The sequence below is a fragment of the Heterodontus francisci genome, chromosome 5 (assembly GCF_036365525.1).
Source record: "Heterodontus francisci isolate sHetFra1 chromosome 5, sHetFra1.hap1, whole genome shotgun sequence".
NCBI classification, from domain to species: domain Eukaryota; kingdom Metazoa; phylum Chordata; class Chondrichthyes; order Heterodontiformes; family Heterodontidae; genus Heterodontus; species Heterodontus francisci.
This window is the reverse complement of record NC_090375.1, coordinates 34,588,904-34,614,360: the sequence shown is the minus strand read 5'-3', so window position 1 is coordinate 34,614,360 and position 25,457 is coordinate 34,588,904. Positions and strand designations below refer to the sequence as shown.

Genomic DNA, 25,457 nt, shown 5'->3' with positions numbered 1-25,457 from the left:
AAATTTAAAGTAAACTTGTAGATTAAATCCCCGAATAAGGTATGGGATGGGAAGTGTTGTTTGAGGATTCAAGACTCCTAAGTGATGCTTCAAAACCTTGTATTTATACTATTTCTAAGGTGTCATATGACTTTTGCATTAGATGTGACCTTCCTGTGTTCCCGTTTAAAATCTATATCTTTAATTTAATGTTTTACTGGAATTTGAAGTTTGTGAGCTTTTATCTGGTCAAAATGTTCATAATTGAGCTTACCTGACCTCTCTTGTTCCTGTGAGTACATTCCATTTATTGTTAATTAACCTTTCCATGGTACCCACAGCAACCTCTGGGGCCGACCTGTCTGAACAACAACCCCATAAACCAATTAAGTTTTATTGCTGCTTCTTACTGAGGTCACACAGGATATTTCAATGTGTGTGTCTATCTCCCAAGTCCCTGGTAACAGCAATTCTATTCTAACAGAGACCTTTAAATGTTTAACTCTACCATCTTAAAGGGGAACTTCAGTGAGCTCTGAAAACGAACCATTTATTCAATCTTTAACTCTAAAGGCATAATACACTAACTATTTCCAAATACACTACATCTATCGGTTCCCCTTTATCAACTCTGCTTGTTATATCCTCAAAGAACGCTAGAAAATTTGTGAAACATGATTTCCCTTTCACAAAACCATGTTGACTCTGCTTGATTGCGTTAAGCTTTTCTAAATGTCCTGCTATTTCTTCCTTAAAAATGGACTCTGGCATTTTCCCACCGACCGATGTTAGGCTGACTGATCTATAGTTTCCTGCTTTTTGGCTCCCTCCCTTCTTGAACAGGGGCGTCACATTCGCGGTTTTCCAATCCACTGGGACTCTCCTGGAATCCAGTGAATTCTGGAATATTTCAACCAATGCCTCCACTATCTCCGCAGCCACTTCCTTTAAAACCCTTGGATGCAGGCCATCAGGTCCTGGCGGCTTATCTGCCTTTAATCCCATTAGTTTGGTCAAATACTTTGTCCCTCGTGATAGAGACTGTTACAAGATCTCTCCTCCCATTAGCTCCTTGCTTATCTGATATCTGTGGGATGTTAATAGTGTCTTCCACCGTGAAGACTGATGCAAAATATTGGTTTAAGTTATCTGCCATTTCCCTGTTCCCCGTTATCAATCCTCCAGTCGCATCCTCCAAGGGTCCCACGCTCACTTTAGCTCCTCGCTTTCTTTTTATATACCCGTAGAAGCTCTTGCTGTTTGTTTTATATTTCTTGCCAATTTACTTTCATAATAAATTTTCTCCCTCTTTATTAGCTTTTTAGTCATCCGCTGCTGGTTCCTAAAAAATTCCCAATCCACTGGCCTGCCGTTAGTTTTTGCCACTTTGTATGCCTTAGTTTTTGATTGGATACTTTCCTTGACAGCCTTTATTAACCATGGGTGGTTTATCCTTCTTATCCAGTCCTTCTTTTTGCTGAGCGTTATGAAATATCTGCATAAATGTCTGCCACTGCTCATCCACTGAACTTCCTCTTAGTCTATTTTACCAGGCCGCTTTAGACAACTCTTTCTTCATACCTCTGAAATTGCCCTTGTTTAAGAACACTGGTTTGAGACCCAAGTTGCTCGCCTTCAAACTGAATTTGAAATTCTATCATGTTGTGATCACTACCACCTAGAGGATCCTTAACTACAATATCTCTTATTAATCCTACCTCATTACTCAATCTAAAATAACCTGTTCCTATACTAATCCTATTTTTCCCTCTCACATCCCCACAATTCTCCTACCACCTACCTACACTAGGGGCAATTTTTTTTTTAATGGCCAATTTACCTATCAACCCACAAGTCTTTAGCATGTGGGAGGAAACCCATATGGTCACAGGGAGAACTTGCAAACTCTTCACAGGCAGTACCCAGAACTGAACCTGGGTCACAGGAGCTATGAAGCTGTAGTGCTAGCCACTGTGCCACAGTATATTGCTTTAAGTAACAATCCCTGATGCACTCTACAAATTCGCCTTCCATGTTACCTCTGCCAATCTGATTTGTCCAATCAATATGCAGATTAAAATCACCCATAACAATTGTAGCACCCTTCTTACATGCCTCCATTACTTCCCAATTTATACTTTGTCCTACAGTGAGGCAACTCTTCAGTGGCCTATAGACGACTCTCACCCGTGACTTCTTCCCCTTGCTATTCCTTATTTCCACCCAAACTGATTCCACATCACGATCTACTCACCACCGCACTAATACCTTCCTTTATTAACAAAGCTACCCACCTCCTTTTCCCTTTTGCCTATTTTTCCGGAACGTCGAATACCCTTCAATATTGAATTCCCAGTCTTGGTCACCCTGCAACCACGTCTCTGTAATAGCTATCAAGTCATATTCATTTATTTCTATTTGTGCCATCAACTGATCTATCTTGTTACAAATGCTGCGTGCATACAGATAAAGAGCCTTAAGCTTTGCCTTTTACCATTATTACTCATTCTGGTTCTAATTTCTGCTGCACTCCTCTGCCTATATTTTTTGTCCCTTCCTGTCACACTTTGATTACCATTCGCCTCTTCACTACCCTGCACCTCTGCTCTCTCATTTCTTTTTGATTTTTTAAACTTCCCTTCAATTGAACCTGCACCCCCCCCCCCCCACTAATTAGTTTAAAGTCCTATCTACAACCCTAGTTATACCTGGGGGATAAACTTTGAGGGGTCAGGAGGTGAACCACTTTTCACAGATTTATTCAGACTTTGCCCTAATGATTTGATGCCAAGTTCTCAGGGGGCAATTTTGTTTTTCGTTTGTTAAAGACATATATGTATTTTAGTAAAAGTTTTTATAATATAGTAATATTGGCAAGTATTACAATTTGAACCAAAGTGAGTTTGCGGTGTACCGATGAATCTTGGCACTTCACCTTTGAACCTGGTAACCTCAGGGCTTAAACCAGGAGGTTTTGAGCTTTCATAGAAAATAGGAGCAGGAGTAGGCCATTCGGCCCTTCGAGCCTTCTCCGCCATTCATTATATTCATGGCCGATCATCCAACTCAGTAACCTGTTCCCGCTTTCCCCCCATATCTTTTGATCCGTTTCACCCCAAGAGCTATATCTAACCCCTTCTTGAAAACATACAATGTTTTGACCTCAACTGCTTTCTGTGGCAGCGCATTCCACAGGTTCACCACTCTCTGGGTGAAGAAATTTCTCCTCATCTCAGTCCTGAAAGGTTTACCCTGTATCCTTAGACTATGACCCCTGCTTCTGGACTGCCTCACCATCGAGAACATCCTTCCTGCATCTACCCTGTCAAGTCCTGTTAGAATTTTATAGGTTTCTATCAGATCCCCCCTCACTCTTCTGAACTCCAGCGAATATAATCCTAACCGACTCAATCTCCCCTCATACGTCAGTCCCGCCATCCCAGGAATCAGTCTGGTAAACCTTCACTGTACTCCCTCTATAGCAAGAAAATCCTTCCTCAGATAAGGAGACCAAAACTGCACACAATATTCCAGGTATGGCCTCACCGAGGCCCTGTATAATTGCAGCAAGACATCCCTGCGCCTGTACTCAAATCCTCTCGCTTTGAAGGCCAACATACCATTTGCCTTTTTTACCGCCTGTTGCACCTGTATGCTTACCTTCAGCGACTGGTGTACGAGAACACCCGGGTCTCGTTGCATATTCCCCTCTCTCAGTTTATAGCCGTTCAGATAATAACCTGCCTTCCAGTTTTTGCCACCAAAGTGGATAACCTCACATTTATCCACATTATACTGCATGTGCCATGCATTTGCCCATTCACTCAACTTGTCCAAATCACCCTGAAGCCTCTCTGTATCCTCCTCACAACTCACCCTCCCACCCAGTTTTGTCTCATCTGCAAATTTGGAAATATTACATTTAGTTCCCTCATCTAAATCATTCATATATATTGTGAATAGCTGGGGTCCTAGCACCGATCCCTGCGGTAACCCACTTTTCTATCCATCGCAATACACTACCCCCAATCCCAATCCCATCCCCATCAAGGGAATAATTGAGAAATATTTGTTGCCTGTAATGTAAAGGAAATCCTACCAGTAGAAATAAGCAATACCTTCTTTTTCATTGAGATTCTCAACGCTGATGATAGTACTCACTTGGTTGCAAGACCAGCACTGATTGCAGACTTCAGTCATTTCTCAAATAAATAAGTGCTAAACATGTTTATACCCTGGTCCTTAAAAAGTAAATACAGCCATTAAACTGTTTGCAAAGTATATTATTGACTCCATTAGCATAACTATTACGACAAGCAGCATAATTCACATGTCGCCAGTGTTGTCCGATTGTTACTCATTTGACCCAGAATAAACCCTAGTTCCTACGCAAGTTACGAGTTCTGCTGTCACAGCCAAAGCAGGACTGTGTCTTTGAATTTATCAGTCTTATATTTCCTGTGAAGTTCAGGCTGTACCCTTTGTTTGCAAAATTGTCTGGCAACAAAAGACAACTAAGAACAAGCTGAGTGATTGTGGCACAGTTCCAGTTAAAAAGTAGGAAGAATTGGATTTCAATCTGCATCGAGCTAGCTGACCCACAGCTGAGAGTGAGCTGGTCTCTTGGAGGAGGGAATCGAGAATAAATCTGACAAAGCAATGTGCAAAAGTGAGCAATAAAGCTCTAAAAAGCAACTTAATTCAACAGTGGAGTATGAAATATTTAATCAATATAATTATCTTGAAGGGTTTGCTCCCTTCATATTACTGTCATTCCCTTCCTTAAAAGCACTAAATGGTAGCTCAACAGCACTGTGTAGCAGCTTAAAATGTCTGAATCAGCTGATTTAGTGGTATTTAGGTAGAAATGTATCCATTTTTGACCAAAATACCTGCCTATGCTCTACCCTGGTTAGCTTGTATTCTTTCTAACTTAACGTTGTGAGTTGCCACTGGTCACATTAACCAGTCCAATTGTTTTCTGCTGAGGGGTCTTTTGACCTGAAACGTTAACACTGTTTCTCCCTCCACAGATGCTGCCAAACCTACTCAGTATTTTCAGCGCTTGCTGTCTTTATTTTAAGTCATTTTGCTGGGTGCCTTTTTTTTTATTATAGTGGCTACTTAATTGGGTAAGATGCTAATTCATAGCAAACCTAGCAGTAAATACTTATTTCAAGGCTGGTTTTCTAGGTCATAAAATTCAAGCGTGTAAGAACCTGAATTTAAAACCTGATCCCACTGGACATCCTAGTTTTAGTCCTCAGTCACCAGGGAATTTGAATGGTCCCTCCTCCAAACTGCATCCCTGTATGGACAGTTACGTCTTTAATGTACTAGCTGTTCCCCTTAGCTTTGGCATCAAATGCAAAAAGGAAGCAACTAGGCTAAATGTCACAGGAACACGTAAACTGACATAAACAATAAAATAAAGATAAACTGATGGGAACAGTGAATATTGAAAGATGAAGAGGTTCCAATAGTTTTCCACCTACTCTGCTGTTATAATCACTGCAAATGCAAGTGAGTGAACCATCTTACTCCCACCTTCCACCTCACCCCCCCCCTCCCCCCCTTGCCAAAAATAGCAAGAAAACATAACATTTCAAGGAGAAATAGGCATCTCTTGTCCCTTTGGCCCTTTCTAGAAATGTTCTTTTCAAATTAAACTGGTAAGCTCTTTATAAAAAAGTTTCCTTTTATTTGTGATCATGGGACATAGTTCTGTGAATCACATTGAAACAAATCATTGCACTATTCATGCATGATATTATCATGATGATAATGTCTTATCAAGCCATGTTATTGGGGGAGAAACTGGGTAACTCCCGAAAACGTGCCCATTCATTGCCTTGCAGGCAGCATGTTAAATTGGTGCTACCTGCACTGTTCATTGCTTGCACACGTCAGCAGGGGGGCCCGATATCTCAGGTGGCTTAAAGGCAGCCTGCTTTTCTTAAAGGGAAAATGCATTGTGGCTGCAAGAAATCATAGAGTCATAGACAGTACAGAGGAAGGCCATTTGGTCCATCGAGTCCATTCCAGAGTGAAGGGAGTTTTTTTAAAAAGGTAATCTGGACTATGCTACTTTGAGCAATGGCTGAACATGCAAGAGAGGTTTTCAGAGGTCCTGATGGAAGCAGTGGATAGAATGAAAGATGTTCTGTCTCTGCACAGACAGACATATGCTCAGGAGGCAGTGAGAGCAAGTAGCGATGGAAGTCAATGCCAGGAATGTTGCTCCAAAAACGTGGATGCAGTGCAGGAAAAAGTTTAATGATCTCAGATAATTTGTCAAGGTGAGCAAGTTCACCATCAACTGGCATATCCTACCTCTGCACCACTAGCCTCATCCACTGCTTAATTCACTACACACATATCATTCACATACCAGCAATTGCTATCAATCAGTATTCAACCTAAAGTTCATATGCTTTACCTCACCCTCACACACTTAGCACTGTTGCAAGCCTCAAATCCACATTTCCTAGCTCATACACACTTTTTTTTATTCATTCAATGGAGCACAACCCTCTCTCAGGATGACAGTATTCCTGCTCCCAACCCTTCTATTCTGCCCTTGCTGGTGCTTGTCAGCCAGCCAGCCCAGGCTGCTGCCACCCATGCCAAGATGGTGCAGTCCAGAGCTGGGCTTTCTAGGCTCAGAGCTGCTTGAGGGCATCCTCCAAGGCCATCTGCAGTCTCCTCAATTGGAAGTCAACATCCTTCCAACAGCCACGCTGCAGCCACTGTGCTAGGAGCACTAGGAGAAGCAAAGGCACACGAAATACAATCAGGGAATGCACAAGGGTGATTATTTTATTTTACTGTGCTTTGTGTAATGATTACATTTCTAAAATTGTATTGGAATGTACATTTTCTGTTTTTTGGTATATTTGTGGTGTCAGAAAGTGGACTATGTGATGGTCAGTGATAGAGGAAAAGTTAAGGAGTGAGGGATTGTTGAAGGTAGAGGTTACTGGCATCATGAATTATGAATTCATGAATTATTTGATCATGTGGAACCCAGGCAGAAAGGGGCAGTCTATGTTGCATCCTCACTTGCTGTTCCTGTTCCTTCACTTCCTGTTACACTTCCTCCTCCTCCACTTCCTACTCTTTCTCATGTTCCTGCTCCTCATCTTCTCACCTCAAAAGTGGTGGCAAGGGCTGTTTCCTTATAATGGCCAGGTTGTGCAGCATGCAGCTTACTATCACAATTCTTGATACCTGCTTAACTGAGTACTGCAGGGCTCCTGCAGAGCGGTGCAAGCAATGGAAGCATTGCTTGAGGAAACTAATGGTGGGTTCTGTAATGTTGCTTGTTGCTGCATGGCTCATTGTATTCCTGCTGTGCACTTGTGCATGGATTCCAGACCAGAGTTATGAGCCATGTTATGATAACTCTTGTCGCCCCATAGCCAGCCTTTGACTTGCTGTAGTGGGTCATATACAGGTGGCACAGAGAACTGCCGCAAAATGAAGGAATTGTGACCACTACCAGGATAACGGGCATTCGCCTGCATGATGCGCTACCTGTGGTCACAAACCAGCTGCACACTGAGGGAGTGAAATCTCTTTCTGATCATGAAAATGGTCATGTTCACATAATATGCACAGAAGAAAATGTGTATGCCGTCAATGGCATCCTGCACCATGGAGAAGCCTGGAATGCACACAAACCCTTGTGCTCATTCCACCTGCTTGTCTCTGGCAAGAGGGAATGAGATGAAGCTGCCTCTCTAGCTCTGTATAGGAGAGCCTCATGTAGTAATGTACTGCAAACTGCAAGACATTGCTTATATCTCCAGCAAGTAAAAGCCAGATGCATAAAAGCTAAGAGTCGTGGTCACTTTGGCAGCTCTCCTTGCCCAAATAAAGACAGAAAATGCTGGAAATACTCAGCAGGTTTGGCAAAATCTGTGGGGAGAGAAGCAGAATTAATGTTTCTGGTGGATGACCTTCCCTTGCTGCAACTGCAACCTCCTTGTTCTGCTAGCAGTTGTGGCAACAACAGTTGGCAGATTTCAGTCACAACCTCTTTGGTGAAGCAAAATCATTGTTCCTCACTGAACTTGAGGTAAGGGAATTGCTCTGTAAAGGCCCTCGACAGCTATAGCCTCCTGCTGAGAGCCCCTCTCTCCCTCCTCCTCCTCCACCCTCATCTAGCAGCTTGTCCTGTTCCACATGGCCTCCCTTCATTCTCCCAGCCATGCTCAATTCCAAGAGAAAGCCCTACCTTGCCACTTATGTCTGGAAGCAACTTGTTTCCGCTCAAGCTTTTAAATGAACAAAAAAAGTGCTTCAGCACCTGTCAAACTACTCCCTGTAGACCAATCATAACTTTAGACAAGTATAGGAAATTTCCAAAAATGCAAGCAATTTCACTAGCTGCAAGAAGAATTAATCCAGCAACTAAATTGTAAGTAGTTAAGGATGCGCCGGTGGGATGTCCTTCATGCCTGTTAATATGTTCAGCTGTGTGAGGTTAAGACAGGGCATGGGCTGGAGCGTGATGTTCAAGAATGGTAGCGCTGGGGGTTAAATCAGCATTGCACACCAATCGACGTCATAATCTGGCTACTCTACATGCGGTCGTCAGGTGTCTGAGTGCATGCCCCTTTACCAAGATGCTGTCAGGTGCTTTGCCCATCAGAAGCACGCTTGCATATCTTGGTCTCCATTTTCAAGCACTGGGAAGCCCCGTTACACCAATAAAATGTGAACTAGATGGTTTAATTTCTCCCCATTATGCTTTTTATGAAGCTAAAGTATATATAGGTGTACATTCACATATATTTTATGAGGCCATTGTGTAACTAGCAATTACATAGATAATTTGTTAATTCATCTTAATATGTAGGTGTGCACCCAAACATATTTTATGAATGTATATTCCACATTCACAGTTTATGATGGTCCCATGATTCTAACTGCGTAGTGCATGTTGGAGGGATGTATTACCACCTGGGGCTGCCTGCACTGATAGCAATGCAGGACAAGGGGCCAAAACAGCTTGCTCAGCCTCCAATTCTGGGACTGGTTATGGTTGGAATAGGGAATGAGGGGTCTGGCAAAGTTGTGATTATATTGGTTAGAATGTGAGCCCTGTTGCGACTGGGTGGGTTGTTGCACTGAGGGGATAATCTGTGGTGAGTTGGGTCTCCTGGACTGCTAGGTATTTCCCCAGTTCCGGAAAGAGGTCACCCATCACTCATTCTGATGGGAAGATATTTCACATGTGTTTCGGCTACAGGTGTGTTGAAGGAGGGGCTGCATTCTGATGTAAAGAACATGCTGTTTTGCAGATTTTGTAAGAATTGCAAGTATTGAGGGTGAAAAAGTTAAGAGGAGATTTGATAGAGTAAATAAGCATAAACCATTTCCCATGGCAGAAGGGTCAGTAACTAGGGAGCAGATTTAAGGTGATTGCCAGAGTAGACATGAGGCTACATTGTTTTTACACCAGAGTTCTGATCTGTAATGCATTGCCTGAAAGAGTGGTGGAAGCAGATTCAATGATAACATTAAAAAGAGAATTGGATAAATATTCGAAGGGTAAAAAAGAGGAGGGGACATTGATTAATTGAATAATTCGACAATTACAAATACTCCTCTGGTTGGACACCAATTTTCAATAATCTTAAACTGATTCAAAACTCTGCTGCCCGTATCATAACTTGTACCAAGCAATGCCTTGATTTGAAAATATTCATCCTTAGTTTCAAGTCCCTCTGTGGCCTAGCTCTGTAATCTCCTCCAGCGCCAGAAACATATGAGCTCTCTGTGCTCCTTCAATTCTGGCCTTGTTCACATCCCCAATTTTAATATCTCCGCCAATGGTATCAGAGCCCTAAGCTCTGGAATGCCCTCCCTAAACCTTTTTGCTTCTCGAGCTCTCTCTCCTCCTTTAAGACTCGCCTTAAAAGTTTCCTTTTTGACAAAGCTTTCGGTGACATGTCCTAATATCTCCTCATATGGGCTGGTAAGAAATTTTGTCTGCAGGTAATAGGCAAAAAACAGGGAAAGGCATCAGTTAATTCGCTCTACCAAAGAACTGGGACAGGTACAACAGGCCAAATGGACACCTTGGCCGGGATTTTACCGTCCCCGCCGAGGTGGGATCAGAGGTGGGGAGGCACGGAATATCATAGCGGATGGCAGGAGAGGCAGCAGGGTGGAGGGCCCGTCACCTCCCCATCGCCAAGCAATCTTCCCAGGGGCAGAATAGGCCAACAATGGCCTTCTGCCCAGAGGCAAATTGCGGCCCTAAAATGGCCTATTACAGGCCAATTAAGGGCCTCTGCCTGCCTTCGCTGGGATTTCACAAGCAATGGGGGGCCTCAGCCACCTCATTGTAAAATGAGGTGCTTTCCCTGTAGGTTTGGGGGGGTCCCTTCTTTGTGCGCAATTTATAGCCCATGGAGGACCCCACTGAGAACCAATTCACCCTCCCAGGACTTCCCCCCACCGCCCCCCCCCACACGGGGACCAGTCCGGAAGGCCCCAGCGATCGCGCCTCACCTACCTCTTCTCCGGGGTTCCAGCAGTGGCCACTGCTCCTGGTGACGCTGCCGATACTGCTGAGCTGACAGCCCTGTGTGTCTAAAACAAAAAAAGACTGAGGATTGCTCCCAGGGTGGTGATGGAGGGAGGCAGAGGTGAGGATCCCCACATCCTTCGGCCAGATGCCGGCAGCCTAGCCGCCAGCACAAAATCCAGACCCTTGCGTGTTGTATCATTCCATGATCTATGACACCATGGGGGAAAAATTGAACCTCATGGCATTTGTTTTCCATGAGGAAGCATATCAGAAGCACATCCAATGCCATATTGGCTCGGAGACTTGGAGACTGCCTAAAACAGGCCTTAGACCTCTTGAATATGTTAATAAAGGGCCTACCATCTTTTAGGACCCATTCCAGAATTTCTTTTACCCTGTGCGAAGCAAGCGTGGATCTGCTTCGCTCAGGAAAGCATTCTCTATATGTGGCTTAACGACCCATCCTTAAAGGGACCACTGGAGGCCTGCCAACAATAAGGTAAGATCTATTTTAAAAATTTACCTTAATGTGGAGCCAGGAGTTGCAGGAGTGCTACTCCTGACTCCTCATATATGTAGATAGAGAGACACACACATTTATATTATATATAAAAAGGTGGTAGACTTTTTGCTCGGTCTTTATTTTGCTTTTATATATGTTTAGTCATGGATATATTTAGGATTAGGAATTAATTTAATGTTTACGCTATTTTTAAACTTAGAACCTCGAAAATTAGGCAAAAGGGAATAGATCGAATGTATGGGTCAGTAGAGGGAGTCGATTTAGTTGGAAACTAAAAGCTGCATTTTGCCCTCTATTCAAGATTATTAACTATCTTTGCCAGACAAGAAAATACAGAGTTTTCCTGAATATTATTTTTCACATGCAAATTCTACAAACGGAGAGATGTCTGGATACTGTAGAAACGGAATAGAGTCATAGAGTTATGCAACACAGAAACAGGCCCTTCGGCCCACCGTGTCCGTGCCGGCCATCAAGCCTATTTATTCTAATCCCATTTTCCAGCACTTGGCCCGTAACCTTGTATGCTATGGTGTTTCAAGACAAAGGGACAAAATGTAATCCTCATGTCCAATTTTCATCTGAGTGGCCGTGAAAACTGAGTTTTGGTGAGGCAAATATGGGAGAAACCTATCCACCCTATGTTTAAATTGTATGGACAAGTGGATGAGTTGGGGGGGAAGTGGGGAGACTATTATTTATAAATAAACTAGTGCATTCTCCATGGCAATGCCTCTATAAATCAGAGTTCACTTGCCAACCAATCAGCACTCTCTTCTCATGTAGTATAAGTTGTTGTTTTCCCTTACATTGGTTATTCTTGCAGATTGTCCTGATGAGTGCAAGACAAAAAGCTTCGACAACGTGTCTATATTTTCAGCAATAGACTATTATTTATTACAAGGCATCTGTGGGCATATTAGAGGTAATTTCTTGAATGCCTGTTGGAAGTGTACATTGGAAATTTGAACCATGCATGATTTTCCAATGTTTAATTCAAATGGTTAGAAAATCCCAGGCAGCATTAATGTGCAGTCCCTGAAGGCAAGTCTCCCACTGGGAGTGCAAAGTCAGAAAATTACTCCTACTAACTGAACAAGTCAACTGTTATGTGGGCAACCTTCCACTGGTCCATTTGTATCGGCACACTCAAAGAAATCAAATGTAGGTATTAAAAATAATATTAGTCCAGCAAATTGAATTTTTTATTGTTAAACCTAAAGTAAAAATCAAACTTCATAGTGAAGGAGATCATGAAAGATAAAAAAAGAGAACAAGGTAAATGAAGAAGTAAATATAGCTATAAAAACAAGAAATGCTGGAAATACTCAGCAGGTCTGGCAGCATCTGTGGAGAGAGAAGCAGAGTTAACGTTTCAGGTCAGTAACCTTTCAACTGAACTGGCAAAGGTTAAAGATGTAATAGGTGTTAAGCAAAACATGTGGGGGTGGGGCAAGGATAACAAAAGGGAAAGGTGTTGATAGGACAGGGTCACAGACAATAACTGACAAGAAGGTCATGAAGCAAAGGCAAACAATATGTTAATGGTGTGCTGAAAGACAAAGTGTTAGGGCAGAGAGGATGTTAATGGACAGAAAAATTAACAGCCCTGGCCCAAAGCACAAACATGAAAAAGACAGTGGGCAGGCACATGATAAAAAAAATGATGAAACAAACTAAAAACAAACTAAAAGAAAAAAGAAAAAAAAATAACTACAAATAAAAAGAGGGGCCCGTCATGCTCTGAAATTATTGAACTCGATGTCCGGCAGGCTATAGCATACCTAATTGGTAAATGAGATGCTGTTCCTCGAGCTTGCGTTGATGTTCACTGGAACACTGCAGCAAGCCCTGGACAGATATATGGGCATGAGATAAACGGGGGGTGTGTTGAAATGGCAAGCAACCGGAAGCTCGTGGTCCTGCTTTCGGACTGAGCGGAAGTGTTCCACAAAGCGGTCACCCAATCTGCGTTTGATCTCCCCAGTGTTGAGGAGACCACATTGTGAGCAGTGAATACAGTATACTAAATTGAAAGACATATAAGTAAATCGCTGCTTCACCTGAAAGGAATGTTTGTCCCTGGGATAGTGAGGAGAGAGAAGGTAAAAGGGCAAGTATTACACCTCCTGCGATTGCATGGGTAAGTGCCGTGGGAAGGGGAAGAGGTGTTGGGGGTAATGGAGGAGTGGACTAGGGTGTCGTGGAGGGAATGATCCCTTTGAAATGCTGACAGGGGAGGGGAGGGGAAGATGTGTTTGGTAGTGGCATCACGCTGGATGTGGCGGAAATGGTGGAGGATGATCCTTTGGATGTGGAGGCTGGTGGGGTGGAAAGTGAGGACAACGGGAACCCTGTCGCGGTTCTGGGAGGTAGGGGAAGGGTTGAGGGTAGAGGTGCGGGAAATGGGCTGGACACGGTTGAGGGCCCTGTCAACCTCGGTGGGGGGGGGGGGGGGGGAATCCTTGGTTGAGGAAAAAGGAAGACATATCAGAAGCACTGTCATGGAAGTTAGCATCACCAGAGCAGATGCGTCGGAGACAGAGAAACTGGGAGAATGGAATAGAGTCCTTACAGGAGGTAGGGTGTGAAGAAGTGTAGTCGAGGTAGCTGTGGCTGTCAGTGGGCTTATAATGAATATTAGTAGACAGCCTGATTTGCCAAGTAAAAATAGAAAATGCTGGAAGTACTCAGCAGGTCTGGCAGCATTTGTGGCAAGAGAAACAGAGTTAACGTTTCAGGTCGATAACCGATGGTCACAACATGAAATAAGTGCTTTGGGGATGATTTTAACTTAACCTTCCTGTTGGGAAACTGACGGAATCTTGTGGAACGCTGGTTTTACATCCCACCCAACATTACTCTCAGTCGACTTTGGCAGAGAATAAAATCAAGCCACAGATGTATTCCAATAAAAACTATTCTCGCCCCCTGGCCCCCACCCCAACCCAAATTCATCCATTCATGCAAGCAATTTCATCATGGGGTGGGACAGTTTCTACCAAGTTTACTCCACTAACGCTCAGTGTTCATGGGAACCTGATGGAAATTGAGCACAGGGATTAAATTTTGCCTTTTTAGTGGAGTACCCAGACATCAATCCATGTGACAGTAAAAACAAAACATTGTTTGTACAGTTTGCATGTGAAAATAATATTCAAGAGAACTCTGTATATTTTTTGCCATGCAACGATCCTGAATAGAGAGAAAAATGCAGCTTTAAGGTTGCAATGAAACCAGATTTCTCTGCCATCCCCTGTATTCAATCTATTCCCTTTTGGCTAAGTTATCAGGTTCGAAGTTTAAAAATAGCATAAGCATTAATTTAAGACCTAATCCTAAATACATCAATGACTAAACATTTATAAAAAGGATCTAGCAAAAGGTCTTCAAAGTGTAAAGCCAGCATTCCACCAGATGCTATCAATTTTCCAACAGGTGGGTTAAGTTAAAATGTCCCCTTGACATTGAGTTTTGAAAGCCTATAGATTGCATAAAAGAAGGAAGATTTAGGAAGGAAAAGGATTTAAAACTGTTGAGGTCCTGGGAAAGGATGTCAGATAAGAGACTTGGATGACAGTGCATCAATGGTTGTGTGGGCTGCTAAATGTGGAAAGTTTATTTGAAAATTTGCATAGTGCTGCAGATTGTGCTGTAGCAGATGCTGTAAATCTGGAATGAGGTCTTGTTAAATTTTAAATAAGCTTTTAACAAAGTCAAACATTTTTAACAATGGATATTTTTGGTGATGCAAATATGTCCTGAATTATTTCATTGCTCACTTCTGTACACAAACTTGGCAAAATCTCATGCAGCCAACAACCTATATTTTTATAGCACATTTAACATAATAAAATGTCCCGAGGTACTTTACAGGAGTGTTATAAAACAAAGTATGGCACCGAGCCATAAAAGCAGATATTAGGTCAGATGACAAAAAGCTTGGTCAAAGAGGTATTTTTAAGGAGCGTCTTAATGGAGGAAAGTGAGGTGGAGAGGCGGAGAAGTGTAGGGAGGGTGTTCCAGAGTTTGGGGTCTAGACAACTGAAGGCGCGGCCACCAATGGGTGGAGCAATTAAAATCAGGGATGCACAAGAGGCCAGAATTAGAGGAGTGCAGATATCTTAGAGGGTTGTGGGGCTGGAGGAAATTACAGAGATACGGAAAGGTGAGGCCATGGAGGGATTTGAAAAGAAGGATGAGAATTTTAAAATCAAGACATTGCTTGACTGGAAGCCAATGTAGGTCAGCGAGCACAGGGTGATAGGGGAGTGGGACTTGGTGACAACTGTGTTACTTTAAGGATTACAATTTGTATTCAGACTTTCATATTCCATTTTGGTAGAAGTTCTTACAATTAAAGAACATTTGTGTAGTTCAATTTTTTTTAATCCATTCCGTAAAGTAACAATTTCAATTTTAGTCAAATAATTTTTACTTATTTCATTTGAATCACACAAGTTATATTTGGAATCACATCTTGTGTTTTTCATTGTAGTTTATTTTTCTGAAATCCTTCTATTGTTCTTGAGAGTCTGTGGGTGTCTGCAGTTAGCTACATTTTACCAAAGCCATGCAGACATTAAGTGAAAGGAAAGATCTGACGTCAACTGCCTCTAAATCATACCCTGAGTTCCTCTGAGCCAGCCAAAGGCAAGTCCAAAACGATACACTGCGTGTCACATCACTAAAGCATCTGAAATACAGAAGGAACCAGCTGCTTTCACTGAAGTCGACTGTAAGTAGATTCTGCTAACATTCGCTTTGTAAGAAAAGTTCAGAAAGATAATTAAGAAATGTGATTTTACACTTCTCTTTTATTTAACTCCTAAACTGAAATTCTCTCATTATACTAAGTTCTTGTTCCTTGATGGTTTATATTTAACTTTTTTTACAGATAGGTTAAGTAGTATTTTGGTGCATGTTACGTTTGTTTTAAGGTGTATATATTTATTTTGCCAGTGATTGCATAGCATAGCACCAGAACTTCAATGTTAAACATGTTGATAGTCATATGTTAGTTTCTTATTTCTCTGGCTGTAAAACTGGAGTGTTTTAGTAAATTGAGTATATTAAAGTAATGGATTCACAGTTAGGTTTATTATATCATGAACATTTGCACCAATTCGTTGTCTCTGAAATCTATCACCCCGGTTAACTTTTGCATAACTGACTTTCTCAGGGACCAAGAATCGTTAATAATACTATTACTTCTTTTGGGGTTCATTTTTGTTACAAACACACTTTTTTAAATGTAACATATAGGAGTAGTATCAGTGCAGAAGAATTTTCTATTCATGATAGCAGTGAGGTAAGTAATCTCTTAAGCATTTTTAATTATTCCTTTTGCTCTTATAAGTGGAATTTTCGAGTAAGCAGTATGGAATAGATTAGATCATTAGTTATAATCACAACAACTTACACTATTAAAGCACCCTCGTGTAGAAGAAACATCTCAGTGCTTTTCAAGGGGAAGGAAGGGAAGCTAATCCCAACATGGAAAGGATAAAGGGGAAAACAAAAACCAAAGGGATCAGCTTTTAATTCACGTTTGAAAGGAGGACAGTAGCATGACAAAGTGGTTTAGGGAGACAGTTCCAAATAGCAGATTGCATCCACTGATGGTGGAGAATTGGGAGTAGAAAGCGCTCAATAATTCAAGGCGGCATGCACAGTACTGGTACATATGGTGGTAGAGATAAAGTGGGTTAAAATCGTGGAGGAGTATGAAAACGAAGATGAAGACTTTGAAATCAGTGCGCTGCGTGGGGTCAGGAGCTAGTAGAGCTTGGAGAGTGCAATGGTTATCACTGCTAAGCAACGAGAACAGTAAAAAAGTGTCAAAAGTAAATGCTTTCTGTAAGTAGAAAAATAGAGTCAGCTCAAGATCAACCAAGGTTGTGGACTTCTTGCTTCAGCTTGAGAGGCAGCCGAGCAGCTTGAAACCATAAGCCAAAGGTGCAGAGGGACTGAGAAAGATTGCGTCAGTTTTGCTGGGGTTGAGTTGAAGGAAACTTTGGTTGTCCATGACTTAATGTTGGGCAGATGGTCTCAAAGTCCAGCAAGAGCTGATGATGGTGGTTGAAGAGGTAGAATTAGATGTAACATGAATGAGCATGAAGCCAGTTTATGTCAAAAATTAGGCTTGTGGAAAGGGGGCAGGTTTCTTGAAGGAAATGGATTTGATAAGGTCTGAAAAGTAAATGGGGAAGACAAGAGATGGGGAGTGGAAGCGAAGGTGAGAGTAGTGTATGGAGATGGAGAGGAGGCAGCAGGAGCTTAGCTAATGTTCTCACTTGAATACTGAAGAAGTACATGAGCTCCTTACTTTGGTGTCAGAGGTAAAAATAGAGATTTCAGGAGATGAATGGCACCTGGAGTATTGCGTGCAATTCTGGTCACCGCATTATAGGAAGGATGTCGAAGCTTTGGAAAGGGTGCAGAGGAGATTTACTAGGATGTTGCCTGGTATGGAAGGAAGGTCTTACGAGGAAAGGCTGAGGGACTTGGGGTTGTTTTCGTTAGAGAGAAGGAGGAGGAGAGGTGACTTAATAGAGACATACAAGATAATCAGAGGGTTAGATAGGGTGGATAGTGAGAGTCTTTTTCCTCGGATGAGGATGGCAAACATGAGGGGACATAGCTTTAAGTTGAGGGGTGAAAGATATAGGACAGATGTCAGAGGTAGTTTCTTTTCGCAGAGAGTAGTAGGGGCGTGGAACGCCCTGCCTGCAACAGTAGTAGACTCGCCAACTTTAAGGGCATTTAAGTGGTCATTGGATAGACATATGGATGTAAATGGAATAGTGTAGGTCAGATGATCGGCGCAACATCGAGGGCCGAAGGGCCTGTACTGCGCTGTAATATTCTAATTCTAATTCTAAAAAAAAAGAGTAGGCAATTAATGTTGTGGAAGAAAAATTTTAGGTTGTTCCTGCCCTCTAAGATGATTCTAGAGTAGTGCAAGAGTTCCTAGAATAACATTCATAGAGTGAGAGTAGTAGTGATGCTTGTATAGAACAGAAAGAGTTGGAACAATTGGAACTTAAAGTTTTAAAAATAGATAATCAGGGATTTGCTCCTTCAGAATGTCATACACACTGTATACACAAGACTAAAACAGATGTTTCATTGCAAAATATGATTTACGTTGAATCCCATTATTGCAAATATATTTGTCTCTCATGCTTAAAGTGGTTGTATTTGTTTTATGGTGCCTCTTAAGTGTGATGCAGAAACCACAGTTGATGTGCGGATAATTTCATCTCTGTATTTTTCTTTTTAAAATGCAATCCCTGGAATTACATGCATATTGCAATATAGTCAGAAACAGTAAGAGAATATACGCACTAAGAGTCTGGATCATAAGCTATCCAAAAGTCCTTAAGAAAGTTATTTTATCACTTACGTGGCTGTGTCTCTTTCACACATGCATACACAGACACAGCCACACACAGATATACACACTCAATTTCTTTCCTTATTTTCACTATCTCTTTCACTCAACCCTCTGCCTTTTGCATACACTCAATCGCTCCTTTTTCTCTCACAGTCGTATTTCACTCTTTTATACAGGCTCAGTTTCTCCTTCTCTCACTATTCCACTATTCTTCTTGTTACGACCAGGTGAGAAAGAGGTCTAGGGTTCCCTTTCAGCCTTCACCTGGTCTTACTGTAACAGGGTTTAATTTTAAACACACCATGATTTTTGCTCCCCCTTGGTGAATCCTTGTTCACCGCTTTCCAATTGTAAGGCAAAGAAACCAGCACAAACAGAATTTCTTAGGTTTAAAGAAGAAAAGTTAAAATTTATTAAACTTAACCTCTAATTTGGTTGATGCAGGTATTTGTGCAGACTCTACTGCACTCCCCTGTGGCACTTCTACTAGGGAGGCATCACTCTCACGGTTTCTCTGCCCGCTAGAGGGCTTTCTTTGTCTCTGCAACTCTGGTGGGGTGCTTCTAGTGTCTGCATTTACATAGGAGGACGTGGGGTCTAACTTTTCAAATTTTTCAGGGTTGGCTGACCGGACAGTAGGGATTTTCAGCTGGGATTCCTCCCGGACTTCCTTTAACCTGCCCTCTTGGTCACTTTTTCCCCTTCCCTTTCTAAACTTTTGCCAGCCTTGTGCTGCTTGTCCCCTTTTGTTCTCGGCAGGAGTTCCTTACAGTTCACCAGCCCTCTGCTGGAGGATCCTCCTAACACCAGTACACGACTTAGGGGTGCAGGTTTCACTATAGGTTGGAGTTTCCCCTCAACCTGGCACATGTGACAACTCGTGCAGTATTCCACCGCATCCTTGTGGAGTTTTGGCCAGTCAAACAGCTGTCTTATGCGGGCTTTGGTCTTTCGTATACCAGCATGTACAGCCACTGTAGTCTCATGGGCCCTTGTTTATATTGCTCTCCGGTACCTCTTCTGCACCACTAACTGGTGAACTACTGCCCACTGCTTGCTCTCAGGTCTGTGAGGAGAACTCCATTTCCTCATCAGTACCTCATTCTTTAAATATTAGCAATCAGGGACTCCCTCTGCTTCTCTTTCAGACTGGGCAGCCTGTGATAACTCTCACAATACCGGGTCAACTCACAGAGCCTCAGCTAGGGAAAATCCATTTAATTCATTCCCTCAGTCTCCTAACTTTCCAAAGAAAGTCTCAGACAGACAGACCTGGTCAACTGCCTGCAGTGCTAATTCAGTCTCCTCTTGGGGAGCTGGCTTGACCACTACACATTCAGAGAAACTGTTGGGGTCTGTCTCCTGCCATTGCCCTGTCTCTGACCTCCTGCAGTCTTCCTTTCACCATTGGGGGGGCTACCACCTTCACCCCAGATCATTACCGAACAGCAGGCCAACCCCGTCCACAGGCAAACTAGGGACAATCCCTATGGTCACCGTTCCCCGAAACTAGATCACACTCCAGGTGCACCCGGTATACAGGTACAGGCATACACTACCCTCCAATACCATTCACCACTATTCTGGTGTTCACTGCACTCCCTGGGGAAAAGGTCAGGCCATTTCCCAGCTAAAAGGATCTAGTGGCGCCTGTGTCCCTGAGAATTACTATGGGGTTGCTTGCCCCACTTAAGGGATATGGGGTTACTTTCCCTTCAGACACAAAACCTTGATAACCCCCAGGAATCCTATTAAATTTTCCTGCACTTGCAGCCGTAAGCTTCCTGGGTCTCAGTCTTACTGCAGTTAAATCTACAGCTTATTCTGCTGTGCTTACCATCAGGGTCCCTTCTTGACTGAGCGGGTGGCCCTGATTAACCCTACAGGTTTTCCCTTTAGTTTCCAGCAGTCAGCTTTTAAATGCCCTGTTTTATTACAATGGAAGCACACAGGTCTCTGGGTCTCACTCTTGCTCATAGCACCTCCCTTTTTGGCAAAAGGAGGACCCCCTGTGTCGCCTGCTTTTCTTTCTCTCCCAGAACTGCTTGGGCTCCTATCACCTTCCCACCCTTTGTCCTTTTCGGATTTATGGAGGTGATTAGGAAAAGTTCTCCCCTGGGAAACCGACTTATAAATTAAAGCAAACATCGGCTAGAACGGCCGCTTGCTGGGCTCTCTGGACCTGCTGCTCCTCTACATGGGTCTTTATGGAGAGTGGGACAGAGTGTTTAAATTCCTCTAACACAATTACTTTTCTGAGATTCTCATAGCTGAGCTGTACTTTAAGAGCTCTCAGCCACTGGTCAAAAGCCAGCTGCTTACCTCTTTCAAACTCCAGATAAGTTTGATTAGCTTGCTTCTTGAGGGTTCTAAACTTTTGGCGATAGGCTTCGGGTGCTAATTCATATGCCCTGAGATTAGCACTTTTTGTCCGTTCATAATTTGATGAACTCTCATCTGGCCACAGGGAATAAAGCTCATGGGCTTTTCCAGTTATCTTGCTTTGTAGTAAAAGAGGCCTGGTCTCAGCTGGCCATTTTAGCTGCCTTACCAGTTTCCTCCACATCTTCTACATTGAATTTTGGAATTAGTTGAGCTAGTTTTAACAATTTTCCACCCAGCCCTGAATTACCCTCCTCCGTATTGGCCATGCTTTCACTGGGGTTACTCTGTCACCCCCTAGTTAACTCAAGCCACTTCAGCTGTCTTTCTTCCCATTCTTTCTGGAATATTCTTTCTCTCTCCCTCTCCTGCCTTTCATTTTCTTCACGCTCCTTCTGGAAGGCTCTTTCTTTCTCCTTCTATCTTTCCTCAAAGTCAAGTTTCCTCTGTTCCACTTGTATCTTTGCTAACAATACCCTGTCGGAGTCTGCTTCTAACCCTGTTTCTGCTTCTTCAGATTCAAGGGAAAAATGATTGGCCACTGGCCTTAGGAGTTCAGACTTCCTAGCCTTGCCATGTACAGTGATCCCACAATGCTCAGCCATTTTTCTCAACTTCTCCATAGACAGTGCTTTTAACTTGTCCCAAGTTACTTCACCCTGGCTTGGGGAGCTACTCGCTTCAGTTGCAGACATGTTAGTATTCAAGCACACACAATCACAAGAAAACATGTATTGAAATCTTGCTCTTTTTTGACTGGGAACAATTTGCCTTCCCACTTCCAATTTCTCTCGTAAGATCTAGGACAATAGCACCCAAATTTCTGTTACAACCAGGTGAGAAAGAGGTCTAGGTTTCCCTTTCAGCCTTCACCTGGTCTTACTGTAACAGGGTTTAATTTTAAACACACCGTGTTTTAGCTCCCCCTTGGTCATAGAGTCATAGAGTTATACAGCACAGAAACAGGCCCTTCGGCCCATCGTGTCCATTTCTGTCCTCAAAATCCTTGTTCACCGCTTTCCAATAATAAGGCAAAAAAACCAGCACAAACAGGCTTTCTTAGGTTTAAAGAAGAAAAGTTGAAATTTAATAAATTTAAACTCTAATTCAGTTAAAGCCTATGGAAACATGATGCACCCACGCTAGCATGCATACGCGATACATACATGCAAACAGAGACACAAAAGAGCAGAAGAAAAATAAAGTGGAAAAGTTTGACGCAATTTTGTTACGGTTCTTCAAGCTCACTTTAGGTAGAACTTGCTTTTCGTTTGGGCCCAGTATTCTTCTTAAACCTTGTTCGCTGTAGGAGACTTTTCTCACTTGGGGTTCATGTGTCTTCAGTGGATGCAGAGGCTTGTGAGAAAGAGATGGGAGCAGACAGGACAGAGATCTTCTCAGTCCAGGAGAAAACAGTCTTTTTGCCCAAACAGTTTGTTAAAATTCAAAAAACTCAGGTTGCCCAGCAGGTTCGTCATGTGACTAGCTGGTTTGACCATGCCCATTTGTGTAATCGGCCATCTTAGCAGTCAGCCTGGAAGGCAAGCTCCCCCACCTTCAACATCTGGTAATCAAAGGTTCATTGTGGGTTGAATATGTCAATATTCAATATGTCAATATACAGTCTGTTAATATGCAAATGTCTTTCCAGCCACGGCTGATCTGTTTAACAAGGCCCTCACTCCAGTAACAGTTTAAAATCAACGTTCATGACAAAATTAATGTGCCTCATTCTTGGCAGGTGGGGGCCTAGCATGACACTCTCTTTCACTCAAGTGCACGCTCCACTTTTTTACACACACTCAATCTCTCTTACTTTCTCATTCTCTCTTACACTACTTTTCCCTTTCTCCTCTATCTCACTCAGTTATACCTCTTTCTCACCTTCAAAGACTAGCAGTGAGTTCCAAAAATGAATAGCCATGAAATTACATTATATAAACATCAGCTCACAAGCAATGTGGGACCCCAAAAATTCCCATGGGCGTCCTACTGATCTCCCACTAAGTTATAACCACAGGACGGTAAAGCCTCCGGGAAATTCGAATAAATGGATATTTTCAGCCATTCATGTTGTTTCTCTGGGGAGTTATGACAGGAGATCAATAAAAACCCCCAAAGAATTTCAGAACCTTAATCCTTTAGACAGGTTAATGCTGAATGCTGCCATTAAAATAACAGGCAAAGTAAGTGAAGAGAATATGTGAACATACAAATTCAGAGCAGAAGTAGGCCATTCGGCCCCTCCAGTCTACTCTGTCATTCAATAAAATTATGGCTGATCAGTTTGTGTCTCGAATTTCACACTCCCATCTATCCCTGATAACCTTTGATTCCCTTGCCTAACAAGAATCTATCTAACCCCCACTTTAAAGTTATTCAATGACCCCACCTCCACCTCCTTCTGAAGCAGAGCGTTCCAAAGTCACACAACCCTCAGAGAAAAAATTTCTCCTCATCTTTGTCGTAAAAGGGTGACCCCTAATTTTAAAACAGTGCCCCCTAGTTCTGGTCTCCCCTACAAGGAAACATCCTTTCCACCTTGTCAAGACTGTTCAGAATCTTATATACTTCAATCAAGTCTCCCCTAACTCTTCTAAACTCCAGTGAAAACAAGCACAGTCTGTCCAACCTTTCCTCATAAGACAACACGCTCATTCCAGGTATCAATCTAGTAAACCTCCTCTGAACCGCCTCCAATGCATTTATGTCCTTCCTCAAATAAGGAGACCAAAACTGCACATAGTATTCAAGATGTGGTCTCATCAATGCCCTGCATAACTGAAGCATAATATCCTTACTTTTATTTTCAATTCCTCTCGCAATAAAGGATAGCATTCCATTAGCCTTCTTTATTATTTGCTTTACCTGTATACTAACTTTTTGTGACTCATGTACTAGAACACCTAGATCCCTCTGCCCTTGGGAGTTCTGCAGTCGTTCTACGTTTAAGTAATATTCTGCTTTTTTATTCTTCCTGCCGAAGTGAACAACTTCACATTTTCGCACATTATACTCCATCTGCCAGATTTTTGCCCACTCACTCAATCTATCTATATCAGTCTACAAGCTCCTTATATCCTCTTCACAACATACTTTCCTACCTATCTTTGTTGTTAACACACTAATGGCTCAGAAATTGCTAGAATGGCTCATCTGGTGGTGAGCACTTTTTTTACCTCACCCTTCAAATAGCACTATATTTATGCTGCTAACTGCTGGAAATGCAAATTGATAAAAGTGCAGCAATGTCAATGTTGCTTCTGGCACCTCGTGACGGTCATACCTAATGATCTATCACTTTAACCAATAAAACAGGATAGAGAAAGAAACAAAACAAATGATGGAAAAGGAAATAGAGTGAATTAAAGTCATATGACATGAGTTACCAGCCCTAAATGGCTGCGGCAAGATTAATTCACATTAACCATGTAAATCCAGCAATAGCATGACATGCAATTAATTTCAATGGGGAGGCTCACAGTGAGGTTGCAACTAATTTGGACTTAGTGAGGCCAACAGCAGTGCCCAGCAATTTATGGAGAATCGGAACTCATGCCATATCTCATCTTCACCACAAATTATCCTTTTTATATTTTGCTAAGTAATATTATGAGCGTGTTGAACCGGCCATTATTTTTCCAGCAATTACTGGATTGCGCCCTTCATAGATACAGGAAAGATATGTTAATGAGGGATCGAAATCCTTATTGGCAAAGCTTTCACGTGTGTTTTCAAAGAGTATCACAAGTTACATCAAAATGTGTCACGGTACCTCAAAAATATTATCACTTCACTTGCATGTGGCGTTAGTACAATGCATATACCATGCAGCTGTTTGGTCACACTCTGCAGAGCTGGGCTAAAATAAGCGGCTGAAGTGAGCTGAAAGCATATTTTCTTTTAATTTTAATGTTGTTTTGCAATTCATTAGTTTCACTTAAGTTCCATTTCCCTTTTGCTCAAGTCATACCATCTGACAGATCATTTCCTGCTCATGGTCAAATTTATCTTAAGCATAATCTCACGAAACTCGTAGATAAAAACAAAATGATTATCAGCTGAAATAAAGCAGATGTATCTAGGGATGATGTGGCAGCTGGAAAGGGGAAGATATGAGAAGGAAATAAATGTAGTAACTGTAAATTATGTTACAAAGGAATTCACATGATCAAATTCACTGCTCTTAGAGTCATAGAGAGATACAGCACTGAAACAGGCCCTTCAGCCCACCGAGTCTGTGCCGACCATCAACCACCCATTTATACTAATCCTACATTAATCCCATATCCCCACCTTCCCTCAATTCTCCTACCTACACTTGGGGTAATTTACAATGGCCAATTTTCCTATCAACCTGCAAGTCTTTGGCTGTGGGAGGAAACCAGAGCACCCGGCAGAAACCCACACGGTCACAGGGAGAACTTGCAAACTCCGTACAGGCAGTACCCAGAATCAAACCCAGGTCGCTGGAGCTGTGGTGCTAACCACTGCACCACTGTGCCGCCCATATTTAAACCACTCTATATAATATCTTGCAAGTGTACAATCTGACTCTCAGACAACAGCATAACTGCCTCGTAGAATCATACTTTTGGGAACAGAAATTCTTGGAAGTGCCTAGTTGCCAG

The 25,457-nt window shown here is 42.4% G+C and overlaps 1 protein-coding gene across 3 annotated transcripts in view; it reads left to right on the top strand.

Annotated features, from left to right (window-relative positions):
• Positions 1–15,153: 15,153 nt before the first annotated feature.
• The window catches only part of gpr20 (G protein-coupled receptor 20), a 52,155-nt gene continuing 41,851 nt past the window's right edge, over positions 15,154–25,457 (top strand). For all 3 annotated transcript variants that reach the window (XM_068031335.1, XM_068031334.1, XM_068031333.1), the window contains exon 1: positions 15,154–15,783. The gene's annotated coding sequence lies outside the window, so the exon portion shown is untranslated. The remainder of the gene's footprint in view (positions 15,784–25,457) is intronic.